At 49.6% G+C, this 13,245-nt stretch overlaps 1 long non-coding RNA gene and 1 pseudogene across 2 annotated transcripts in view; both read right to left on the bottom strand.

The window, feature by feature from the left end:
* The window catches only part of LOC311579386, a 263,507-nt gene that overhangs the window by 117,395 nt on the left and 132,867 nt on the right, over nucleotides 1-13,245 (bottom strand). The gene's annotated exons all lie outside the window — the stretch shown is intronic.
* On the bottom strand, nucleotides 1,571-2,231 carry LOC311578569 (large ribosomal subunit protein uL23-like; annotated as a pseudogene). Its single transcript has 2 exons — nucleotides 2,023-2,231; nucleotides 1,571-1,840 (listed from the first exon to the last, which is right to left on the bottom strand). The product of its transcript is annotated as a large ribosomal subunit protein uL23-like (transcript).

Raw genomic sequence — 13,245 nt, 5'->3', positions numbered from 1 at the left:
AAAAGAAGAATCCTCCTACTACCCCTAGCCTGTAAGAGTCCCTCCCCAGCCCCCACCCCCCACGCCCCTTCTTGCTTCCACCTTTTCACACTGCCCTTTCTTCTCCCCCACCTTTTGCAATCAGAATGTAACCATTTTCTTCTCAAATTCTAGATGTATTTACCTTGTTTTTTAAAAAGCCTGTGCATCAGCACTGATAATGTCTGTTTTTGTGGAAGAATTAGAAAATGCAGGTAAACGTAAAGAAGATTAAAAACCTACAATCTACTACGTGGAGATAGCCATGGTTAAAATCTTGGCGGTGTATCTTTCCAGACTTATATGAAGATATTTTTTTCCCTCATACAAGAATGGCACCGCACTGTACGTATTATATTGCACCCTGCCTTTTCACCTGAAATATATGAGGACATTTTCTCACGTCAATAAATGTCCTCCCTCCGTGGTGGTTTACAGCCTTGCCTGTGCTCTGCGATGTGGGTCAGGATTGGGGTGCTGAGAGTGCAGAGTGGAATGCCCTCCCCTCCCCCGACGTGCTGTGACCTTGCGCCATCCTCCCTGCTCTGTTGGCACCCGTCCCTGGATTCTCCTCATCCCATTTCTCAAAGCTTAGCCAGAGCTTGGCTGGGCTTGTGTTTCTGCCCTCCCAGCCTCCTCCTTTCCGCTTTGTCTCCCAATCTGGAACCCTCAGCCACACTGCAGCTCAGGGGCAGGCCTGGGATGCTGCCGTTCTCAGGGGCAGTGGATGAGGGTGTTGGCAGAGAATCAATGTCCGAGTGCTATTGAGGTTTTAGTTAATACATTTTCCTGTCTCTCCCTCTCTAAATGTTTGCATGTCCCTGTCGCCTCACTGTTTCCAGGCTCAGGTCCAAAGCCACCTCTCCCAGGAAGCCTTTTCTTCCCTGAGTGCCCATGCTAAGTCAAGGACCCTGTCACAATCAGTTGTAGTTAGTGACCATGTGGATAAATGTAAGGGTGGAGGTTCAGCTTTGCTATTGACTGGCTGAGTGACTATCTTGGTTATTTTTCCTTTCCTTTCCTTTTATTTTTTTTAGTGGTGAAAAAAAGTGTATATTTAGAATTATCCAGCTGGACTCAGTTTATTTTTTAAAATATTTTATTAATTTATTCATATTACATCTCAGTTGTTAGCCCATCCCTTGTATCCTCCCATTCCTCCCTCCCTCCCACTTTCCCTCTACTCCCCTCCCCTATGTCTGTGACTGAGGGGGACCTCCTCCCCCTGTGTCTGTTCACAGGGTATCAAGTCTCTTCTTGGTAACCTGCTATCCTTCTTCGGAGTGCCACCAGGCCTCCCCAACAAGGGGATCAAAAATGGGGCACCAGAGTTTGCATGAAAGTCAGACCCCACTCTCCACTCAATCGGTGGAGAATGTCCTGTCTATCGGCTAGATCTGGGTAGGGGTTTGAAGTTTACTGCCTGTATTGTCCTTGGCTGGTACCATAGTTTGAGCAGGACCCCTGGACCTATGCTTCTCTCACCTAAAGTCCCAATAGGGAAAGGGCACCCGACCTATAGTCATTCACCAACTCTGATGCTGGACTCAGTTTAGATGATCCCAATCTTGTCACGAATATCCAGAGCATCATAATCAGGAGCCAGCTGAGCATGAGCCTTCTTCTCCCCATCAGGCCTCATCAGGGTATTGACTTTGGCCACATCAATGTCATAGCGTTTCTCATGGCTTGTTTGATCTGGTGCTTGTTAGCCTTGACATCCACAGTGAACACTAGTGTGTTGTTGTCCTCTATTTTCTTCATGGCTGACTCGGTGGTCAGGGGAAATTTGATGATAGCATAGTGGTCAAGCTTGTTTCTCCTGGGTGCATTCTTTTTTTTTTTTGTTTTTTTTGTTTTGTTTTGTTTTGTTTTGTTCTTCAGGACAGGGTCTTTCTGTGTAGCCTTGGCTGTCCTGAATTTGCTTTGTAGACCAGGCTGGCCTCAAACTCACAGCAATCCACCTGCCTCCCAAGTGCTCAGATTGAAGGTGTGCACCACCACGCCTGGCTCCTGGGTGCACTGTTTTGAGGGTATTTGGGCTGGCTCTGGAGCCACAGCGTCTTGAGCTGCCGGAAGGCTGATGTGCAGATCTTCTTTTTGTGGCTGTGGCCGCCTTTCAGCACTGCCTTCTTAGCTTTCAAGACCTTCACTTTGGCTTTAGTTTTGGGAGGGGCAGGAGTTTCCTTCTTCACTTTTGGCATCATCTTGGCAAAAAGTGGTTGTTTTTCTGTTGCTGTGAAGAAACACTATGATCAAGGCAGTTTATGGAAGAAACTGTTCATTGGGGGCATGTTTACAGTTTTAGAGAGTTAGTTCATGACCATCATAGTAGGGAGCAGGGCAGTGGGCAGGTATGCAGGCAGACATGGCGCTGGAGAAGTAGCTGAGAGCTTCCATGTTGAGATAACCATGAGGCAGGCAGGGGTTGAGAGAGAGAGAGAGAGAGAGAGAGAGAGAGAGAGATCTAACTGGGAAACCTTCAAGCCTGCTCCCAGAAATACACCTCCTCCAACAGAGCCACACCTCCCAATCCTTCTCAAACAGCTCCACAAGCTGGGAATAAGCATCCAAACATGAACCTACAGGACCATTCTCAATGAAGCGACCACATTGACCTAGGACAGGATGCTGAGCCTTAGTTTAGTCACTTGTGCAATGGAGACAATGCTAATACCTAACCCTGAGGAAACAGTGACTCACAACTGCTCGCGTCTGCTCTGCAGGATTCCTGAGGGCAGCAGGGTCTGTGTCCTTCCTTCTGTGCACCCCACTAATGGGCCCAGTACAGGGCTTGCTACTGAGCTAGCTATAAGGTTTGTGGCCTAAAGGACTGAAAATAAAGTCCCAAGAAGGAACTTGAGGACCAGAAATGAATCATGGCTGTGGCTGTATGGAAAAATGGGCAGTGTTGCCAGCTCTCAAGAGCAAGGCTTCAGTCTCTCCTGGAATCTCCTCTTTGTGGAGGAATCTTAGTGATTTCACCAACAGCTGGCGGTGCAAATACTGTGTTTAAGAATGTTTTGGACTGGAGAGATCGCTCAGTGGTTACTGTTTTTGTTTTTTTGAGATAGGGTTTCTATGTGTAACAGCCCTGGCTGTCCTGGAACTCACTCTGTAGTCCAGGCTGGCCTCGAACTCATGGAGATCCACCTGTCTCTGCCTCCCAAGTGATGGGATTAAAGGCATGTGCCACCACTGCCCGGCTTTTTCCTTTTTTTGTTTTCGTTTTTTAATAGTTGGGGAATTTTGTTTGTTTGATTTTTAAGATTTATTTATTTATTTATTTATTTACTTATTTATTATACAGTGCTCTGTCTGCATATACACCTGCAGACCAGACGAGGGCATCAGATCACGTTATAGATGGTTGTGAGCCACCATGTGGTTTCTGGGAATTGAACTCAGGACCTCTGGAAGAGCAGTCAGTGCTCTTAACTGCTGAGCTGTCTCTTTAGTTCCCAGTGGTTAAAAGCAGTTTCTGCCCTTGTAGAGAACGCAGATTTGGTCCCCAGAACACATATCAGGTGGCTCAGCACTGCCTGTAAGTCTAGCTCCAGAGGCTCTGACATCCTCTTCTGGGCCTCCGTGGGCACCATGCATGCAAGTGGAACACGTACATACATGCAGGCATGTGGGAAGTGGAGGAAGCCCTGAATGGATGTGTAAGGAGCAGAGGAGGTCCGGGGTGAACGTGTATTGTTGACATGGCCAAGGCCATATCAATGACCTCAATGGCTCAGACCCATGGAAATGGCAAAACCTTCCTCAGGTCAGGTTCAGGGCACGGGCAAAGCCTTCCTCTGGTCTGTGTGCAGAGGTTGACAGCGTGTGCAGAAGCGGAACACTTCAGCTTCCTCCGCTAGGATGACTGCAACCCGGCCCTGTGCCTCTGCAGAGCCCTCCTACCAAGATAAGCTAAACCTGCCTCCTGGTTTAGCTGGATGCACACCTGCCTCCTGGGTTCCAGGCTGCTGCTGCTGCTGCTGCTGCTGCTGCTGCTGCTGCCTCTCTATCAGAGCACAGGGCCCACTAGAACCCACCTTTTCTGTACTCAGTATTTGTGTTCTCAATATTCTGTACTCAGGCGTATTTGTCTCTGTCCCTACTTTCATTCCCTTGTACCCTAGTCGTGAAGGATTGTCACGGGCGTGTGAAGGGTGCCAGACATTCACACATTTTTAAAAAAAGTATTCTCTACCCGGGGGCTGGAGAGATGGTTTCAGTGGTAAAGAGCACTTCCTGTTCTTGCAGAGGATGTGGGTTCACTTCTTATTATTCACATTGAGCCTTGCAACCGCCATTACTCCAATTCCAGGGTGGCGTTTCTCTGTGAGTCTGTGGCCACTCTGGACTATATAGTAAATTTCACGTCAGTCAGGGCAACATGGTGAGATTAAAAAAAAAAAACCAAAAAAAAAAACAAACCCCAAAAAACAGAAAAAAAATGTTTTGTTGAAAGGCTCTGGAAGAAAGCTGGGCAGTGGTGATGGCGCACGTCTTTAATCCTAGCACCTGGGAGGCAGAAGCAGGGGGAATCATTGTGAGTTTGAGGCGAGCCTGGTCTACAAAGCGAGTCCAGGATAGTCAAGGCTACACAGAGAAACCTTGTCTCCAAAAACCAAAAAACAAACAAACAAACAAACACACAAAAAAAGAAAGAAAAATAAAAAGAAAAGAAAGGATCTGGCAGATCTTCAGTCCAACTCTGTGGTCCTAGGAGGCTAGGGCCCTCTGCATCCTAGTGCCCCTGCTCCTCTGCTCCCTAACCTCTGACCTGCACAAATCCTGTCCTTGCCAGGGACGGAGGAGTGGAAGCTGGGAGGCTGAAAGGTTGCTGAATGTCCTAGAGGAAGCTCAAAATGGCTCCATTTTCTATCTCAGAGTTGGGGGAACAGGTGGTTGTCAGCCTGGCTCTGGAAATGTCTTGGGTGCCAGGCAGGAAGCGCCTCCTGGGGAAAGGAAAGGAGAGTAATCTGTTACATACACAGGAGGCAGCCTGGGCACATTTTCACCTCCCCCTGCTGTCCCCTCCACCCCCCGCCGTGAACTGGAGAAGGCAGTAGCCTCCCTGTGTGCTGGGGAGACTTACTATGTTCTAAGGCAACAATAAAACCCAAGTACACTTAGCTCTGCTGAGCTTGTGTGTCATGGAGGCTTTTTGGTCACAAGCTCAACTCTGATTGGCCGGAATTGCATATGGCGGGTGTAGGGTGGGGCAGTACGGTGTTCTCGTAAGTGCTCAGTGCTTCTGAAGGTCTCATCCTGGCTGGCTCTAATCAGATCCATCTGAAGATCACCTGAAAGAGGTGGGTCGGCTCTCCAGAAAGTTGTAAGCCCTCGTGAACATTCCACGGAGCCTTCCAGATTCCACAGCGTCCCCCTTGGATGGGACCCTGGCTTGGGAAGTAATTGACAATGCTCCACCTGGATTTTAAGCTGGGATAGGGCTAGGTGGGCTGAGAAAAGGCTGTCACTTGTTGGGAGCAAGGAAGGATGTCTGGGAAGACTTCCTGGAGGAGGAGTCAGAGCAAGAGACAGGGAGTGGGGTCTGTGGGAGGTGGTGGCTGAGTACCTGTCCCCAAGCATGCCAAGGACTGGCACAGAAACCCAGCCCTGCCAGGTGGCCTCGGAGGGCACGGTGCACCAACCCACAGGCTCTGGTTTACAAAGTTCACCTTTATGAACATCTGCTTGCTTTCTCCCCTGACAAAGGAAAATAGTTTCAAGCGTAAATCGAACTGGCTCCAGGGATGTCTCCCCCCCCCTCCACTCCCAATTCCTGACTGCAGGGCCTGAGGGGGTAGACAGTGTGCTCTTCCTGTGTTTATCACCACCAAACAGAGCTCTGGTGGCAGAGCTGACAGCTTGGTCACGTGGAGGTAATATACAGAGGCTTGGGAGAGGGCCCTGGAGAGGAGACTTGGTGTTTGTCCTTCAAACACAAAGTCACTCCATTTATTTATTTATTTATTTATTTGGAGAGAGAGAGAGAGAGAGAGAGAGAGAGAGAGAGAGAGAGAGAGAGAGAGAGAGAGAGAGAGAGAGAGAGAGCGCACTCAGAGGACCTAGAAAGGGGTAAATTGCGACCAACAGCACTTTTGTGGGTTCAGCCTTGATGCCTGCCAGATGGGTGGCCTAACTCATCCGTTTATTTCCAGGACTGCTCAGGAGCTTTGACTCCTGGGACCCCAGAGTCCTGTACTTCTGAAGGCTCTGTGATCTCATAGAAGATGTCATAACCTGGACTGGAGACCCCATGGCTGGTGTTGGAGGTGCCACCACCCATCCCAGAATCCTGTTTTTTCTCTTGGGGGCCTCCCATGGTCCACTCACTGGGGTCTTTTGAGTTGGATTCGTAGGCTTCAGAATGGCTTTCCTTCCCCAAGCAGTTTGTGATTTTTAAAGACGCATCAAGAATTCTGTGGGATTCTCACTCCCTGTGGAGGTGAGAAAGGTTCTAGTTGTCATTAAAACTCCTGGGAAGGAGGTAGGGAAATGCCGCATGGATAGCAGAGAACCTGTTGACACTTTCTTCTTCCTTAAGTTCCCCTGATAGAGAGGTCCCGGAACAACACCCCCACCCAGATATATCTTCCCAGGCCTGAAATCCATGTGGTGATTCTTCTGTGTCACAGACGCATTGCCTTCTGGGTAAACCACCATGTGAAAAGCCGGCGTCCCTGGGGAACCGGAGGAAGGCCAAGGTCTCCCGGGATCCCGGGTTGCACTTTGGGATTGCATTCCCAGTCTCGGCTGGAAGGCCGAAGAGCTGCAAAGCAGAGAGGCAGCTGGAGGAGGCAGCTCGGCTCACTCTGAGCCAGTGTGCTACAGGAAGCCCACTCTCTGTGACTGCCGCTGGCCCCTCTGTGGTTCACGCTGGAGACTCTCACGGACACCTTCCTCTTTACTCACTGTTGCTCCTAGAGTCCGTCCTTTAAAACCACATGATTTGAATTTTCACAATTAGGTATGGTAGGCCAGGTTATACCGTGGTAGCAAGAGCTAGCTCCACACACGCAGAGAGGTCTGGTTGGTACATCGGGAAAGTGTTCTCCAAGTGACAGAATGGGACATCGGCTGCATCCAGCTCAGGTCAGTCTTCCTTCCCACCAGAAATCTTAACACAACATGCAAAGATGATGAAGCGAGGTGGTCAGAGCTATACATGTGGCCTCGTCCAACTGCAGAGAGGTCGGGAAGTCTGGGGGCAAAAATTCCACGTGAAATATTTGGTGAGCATGGCAGTTTCTGTCCATCCCCAACTCTTTCTCACTGCCAGGTGGCTTGGGTGACCCCCAGGGTTCTGGGAGATGGCTGCCTCGATATATGAAGGGTAAGCTGCCCCAGAACAATTGGGGTGCAGTAGGTGTGGGACTGGGGGACTCTAGAAAACATTTTAGACTTAACCTTTTCCTCCTCATCCCAGGTTATAGATGATTAGCAGGCAGCTAAAGAGGCTTAGCCAGGAATTGAGAGTCACACAGCGATGTAGAACAGAGCTGCCCTAGCGAGGACTCCCAGAGCCTACCAGTTCAGCTCACCCGTCTCCACAACCTTCCATGGCCCCTTCCTATGGGCAGTTGAGGAGGGCAAGAAGAGTGGTACAGCTGGAGCTGTGTAGTTCGGGGTCCTAAGACCAGGCAGGACCTGGCCAGCCTCCTTCACCTGACTCCATTCATCCTGGGTGTGATGGCCAATTAGTCAGTGTGCGCCATTATCCTGCCTTAACAACCACTTTAGATGCAGGCAGCATGGGTGTGCATGACAGCTGCGATGGACGATGAAGACGTTTGTAATTAGTAGAGAAATTGGGGAAGGAGCAATGGGAAGCTTTTATAGTCACGCAAACCTCAGAATTGAAATAACGCCGCTAATTGTGCCTGCGTGCTTATTAACATGAAGGCAGTTAGTAAATAACACCGAGGGCGGAGCTTCCTCACCCCATTGTCTTTGGGGCATGAGACCCGCCAGGGAGGCAGCTCATCCGGAAAAGCTAAGCACAGACCGTGTGCCAGGTGCTGTTCTTGCTGCCTTGCCTGCACTCACTCTATGCCCATGGTTTTGAGGAAACTGAGGCAGGGTGGTTGGAAAATCTTGCTCCAGGTGAAACAGGAAACCTGGCTTTGATACATTTTTCTTTTCAATGCTGGGTGTTGAACCTAGGGTCTCAACATGTGAAACAAGCATTCTATCACCGAGCCTCATTTTATCAATCAATCAATCAATCAATCAATCAATCAATCAATCAATCAAGACACCAGGGACAAAAGCCAGAGCCATCTATATTCTAGACTGGTGGTTCTCAACCTGTGGGTCATGACCCCATTGACAAACCTTTATCTCCAAAATACTTACATTATGATTCATAACACTAGTAAAGTTACTGCAAAAATAATTTTATGGTTGGGGGTTCAGAACAACAAGAAGAACTGTGTTATAGAGTTTGCAGCATTAGGAAGGCTGAGAACCACGTTGTTAGACAAACACGAAAAACTAGATATAGACACCCCACCCCTCACCCCCCGCAGCCGTGTGTTACTTTTCACTTTGAGATCAGGTCTCCCTGAGGTACACAGGCTGTCCTTGAACTCTTTCTGTAGCCTAGGCTGCCCCCTTGACTGTGCAATCCTCCTCCCTCAGCCTCCTGAGTAGCTGGGATTTCAGACTGCTGCCACCAAGTCTGATAGGCTCTGATGTTCTTAACTGCTGGGCTATGAGAACAAAACTGGGGCTTTGTGTACAGCAAGGATTTCTCTCTGGCACCCTGGAGATCCAGGGGGAATGTGGGAGGAACTCAGGGAGCCTGTAAACTTGGCCAGCAAAGAGTTGCATCTCCGTCTTGACTAAGCTTTCAGTGAAATTGAGGATTTCATTGTGGATGTCGGTAGTGAGCTACAATAGAGTTGGCAGAAGCCTGGCTTATCAGTAATAGAAATCATGGGTGTTTTCGTGCCTTATTCCAGAGGTTTAAATACCTTGAGAAACAACTTTAACTCCTCAGTGTTCCCTGCCACTACATCCCATCCTTGATACAGTCAAGAAAAGGCACGTCGTGTGTGACTAAAATGTGTGTTTTCTTTAAAAAAAAAAAAAACCCACCAGATGATACCGGAGGAAACGGCTTTCCTTGCAACCCTATACACTGTGCTTTGGTCTTTTAAAAGGCAGGATTCTGAGGTGTGCGCAGGTCTCACCAGACCTGCCTGCAAAAGCTGACATAATGCAAAGAAGGGAAAGCGTCTCCCCTACCCCTGGCCAGAGACCACAGCACATGAGGAAGGGGCCAGGGCTGCCTGCCCCTTGCCTTGCTTTCTCTAGAGCTGCTAGCCTGTTTCTACACCTGTGTTGTGTGTGCCCACCCACCACCTGCCTGGGCTGCTGCCTGGCAGCACCTCTCTGGCTCTCTCATTGGCGCTCTGCTCTGTGGAACAGATGAATGGCAGAACCTCTGCCCCCTAGGAAAGACTCCATGGATTCTCCATGGGGAGGAGCTCCCCCAGGGTGGGGCTTCAGGTTAATTTATGTGTATGCATGTGTTTGCATGTGCACATGTATGCGCATGCGGAGGTCAGAGGTCAATGTTAGGCGTCTTTATCACTCTCTATTTTTTGAGACAGGATCTCTCTCCAAACCTGGAACTCTCTAATTCAGCTAGGCTGCCTGGGCCCAGAGGCCCAGAATCCTTCTGTCTGCCTCTGCAGTGCTGCGGTTACACACCCATGTTGCCCAGTTTGGATTCGTGACATGAAGCCGAGGATCTGAACTCAGTATCTCATGGCTTATGCAGCTAGCACTTTCACCCACAAGTCATCACACTCACCCCTCTGGCATGGTCATCTTGACTGTACATATGTGGAAACTGAGGCACAGAGTGACTGTACACCTTGCCCAAGATTACACATGTGATGGGAGCTATGAGCCATCGTAGCTTTCTGATACCAGAGGCCCAATTCTGACTTCCAGACATGTGGTATAGTTTGCGAGGCAGAGCTCCAGCAGGCCCCGTGGCATGGTTTGCCAGGCAGAGCTCCAGCAAGCCTTGTACAATGCAGAAACTTGCATAATTGATGACAAATCCTGACATAGGTGGGCCGGTGTTGCTGTTGACGAGCTACAGTCACCCTGCTGCACAGCAAGGATGCAAACACGGTTTACAATTCACTGGGCCCGACAGCTTCAACACTCTTCATGCCTAGAAAGGAGGGGAACGATACATATTATTTCATATTTGGCATATAAAGTGGGACCGTATTAATATCTTTATGTTACAGTGTCAAATTCACATAATGCTAAATCTTATAAAACATGGAGATACCTGTTGGCTAAGTGACTTGGATATCCGGCCATCTGGTGGGGTTAGACTGTGGGATGCCAAGGGTGGGTCCAGCTTCACCTGTGTGTGCTCCCTGTGCCTAGCACAGTGCCCGGTGACAGCTCTGGAAGGGCTGTCCAGTGAGCACAGTCTAATCAAAGCCATGCTATCTGGTTGGTTCTTGTTTGGAGGGGGGAGCAGGGAGACTCCCTGGAAAGTGATTGTGCTGTTTTGAATGTGAAATGTTCCCCGTAGGGGGATATTATGTATTTGAACACTTGGCCCCCCAACTGGTGACACTATTTTGGAAGGTTGTAAAAGCTTTAATTTAGATGGAGTCTCCATGGAGGAAGTGGGTCATTATGAGTGAGCCTTGAGGTTTCATAGTCTGGCCCCAGTTCCTGTTCATTGTCTGCCTTCTGGTTGGCCAAGCTGTGAGGCTGTGAAGAATCCCAGCTGCCCCAGCTAGGGCTGCCCTTTCCACCATACTTTCCTGGTATGATGGACGGGACTGTGATCCAGGACAAGCCCTTCCTCCTTTAAGTTGCTTCTTGTCAGGCATTTGGTCCCGGCGACAAGAGAAGCAATGACTGTAGTGGCACGTCTATGGAGTTTTGTTTACCCTAGGTTTACTACCACCTTTAAAAAGTCAAGAGAGTGAGGGGAGCATGGCAACTGATAATGAAGGAGGGGCAGGGCTTGGAGAACTCCAACAGTAAGCAACAGGGAAAGTATCCCATGTGGAAGAGCTACATTCAGGTTGAGGGAAAAAGTTCAGGACTTTGGTCGGCCAGCAGTGAAGACCAATCTCTGGGTCACTTAACAAAATGGGGGGAGGCTCTGTTCAAAGTTAAAACACAGCCTCCGGAGTAAAACGAGGCTGGGAAGACTCTTGGGGGACAGCAAGAATCAATGGGTTACCATTCTTTCTCCTCGGTAAGAACCCCCTGCTCATGGCTACCCAGGATAAGGATGACATTTGTCAGCTTCCCTTGCAGCTAGCTGTATCCATAAGACTAAACTCTGGATGAGCAGTGGGAGCAGAAATAGTGCGTACGGCTTCCAGGAGCTGTCCATAAAGAAATGGAAATACGTTCATCTTCCTGTTACTTGCAGTGCAGATGTCATGACTAGTACGGGAACAGCCACATTGGGCCATGAGGTGTAGTGAAGAAAGAAGCCATGGAGCAGTAAAGTGAGTGACAGAGCAGCCCGGGCCCTTCACTGTAAACATTGCTGCTAAAGTTAGTACTGACTTATATAGCTTCTCCCTTGCCTGGTGCCTGGGACTCAACCTCTCTGAGAGCCTGAAGGGGGTGGGGTTAGCGACAAGGGGAGAACTCAGAGACAAAGGGACAGGAGCAGGACTGGGACTTCAGTCCTGACAGAGAAGTGGGGTTCCTCGTTCCAGAAGCAGTGTTTAGTGAAATAGAAGATTGTTTGGGGGTATGGGATGTGGGAAAGGTGCCATTCCTGACTTTGCTGGTTGTGTATCAAGAGCTCTTGGGGGACTCTAGTTGCTCATCTGAGAAGCAAGATCAGGGACCCCATCTTTCATGGTGTTGGGAGAATGAGGGTGGAGGTACACAACAGGCCTGTTTGAGGCAGATGACCTGGGATCATTGGTTTGAGAAGCCGGGGAACTTGAACCCTCCAAGGTTTGAGAGTCGCATCAGGACTCTTCCGGCATCCACCAGGGCTGGAGGACCCAAGAGATGGCCTGGGGTCAGTTGAGAATGCTGTGAGAATGGGGAAGAAGTGTAGGAGCTCAGGGGAAAGGTGGGCCTGTTAGAGGCCTGTGCGTGCGTGTTTGTGTGTGTGTGTGTTTGTGTGTGTGTGTGTGTGTGTGTGTGTGTGTGTGTGTGTGTGTATCTGAGATAAGCAATCTGGATGGGGGTCAGAGTCCTAGTGTGAGGCAGTAGTACTTCCTGTTGTGAGTGACTCCAGTTAAATCCAAGGTCACAGTTGGTTGGAGGAACAGGCCCCCAAACCCAGCTCTCTTTGCCAGCCCCTTGAGAGAGTTTTCACCAGCCCCACCCCCACCCCTGGAGGCCACCGCCCATTACTCTCCCTCTTCCCAAAACCTGTATTTCCCTGATTAGGATGCTAATGGAGGGAGGGAGGAAGTGGGGGAGCTGTGGAGCCAGAGAAACACCCAGGATGGGGAGCCAGTGGCTAATTAAAGGCTCCATGTCAAAGAGGAATGCCAAGTAGGTAATTTCCATGCCATTTGAATAATGGGAAAAACGTTTACCATTTCTCAAGTTTGCTTATTGAAAAGAGAGAGAGGAAGAAAGAAAAGGGAGGGGAAAGGGCTGGAGGGGCAGGCACATGCTGTTGAGGAAGTTGGGGGAGGGAAAGAGCAAAGAGAGGGAGGGAAGGAGGCACAAATGTGAGGGAGCCGCTTCTTTGCCTTTGTCTGACAGGGCATGGAACTGTCCCTGAAACTTGGACTAGTGGAGAGGGCAGGCGTGATGCAAGATCTCAGTAGAGCTAAGGAAAACCTGCCCATGTGTGTGCTGCACTTGACAGTTTGGAAAAGTAACCCACATCCTTTGCATCCCTGAATTCCTAAGACAGGCTGTGAGGTGGGCAGAAAAGGAGTGATGGTGGTGGTGGTGATGATGAAGATGATGGTGATGGTGGTGATGGCAGGGATAATGGTTGTTGATTTATAAGCGGCCTGCCCTCTAGGTTGCCAAGCAACCTCTGAGGTTATCATCTGCCCCCTGCCACCAGGTGTGGGCCAGAGGCACCAGATATGAAGAGCCAACCTGCCACCTCTCTCTCTCTCTCTCTCTCTCTCTCTCTCTCTCTCTCTCTCTCTCTCTCTCACACACACACACACACACACACACACACACACACACACACTTTGTCTCTCTCTGTCTCCACCCAATTCCTTCCCCATG

The sequence above is a fragment of the Acomys minous genome (assembly GCF_964271855.1).
Source record: "Acomys minous genome assembly, chromosome: 12".
NCBI lineage: Eukaryota > Metazoa > Chordata > Mammalia > Rodentia > Muridae > Acomys > Acomys minous.
This window is presented reverse-complemented; position numbering and strand designations above follow the sequence as displayed.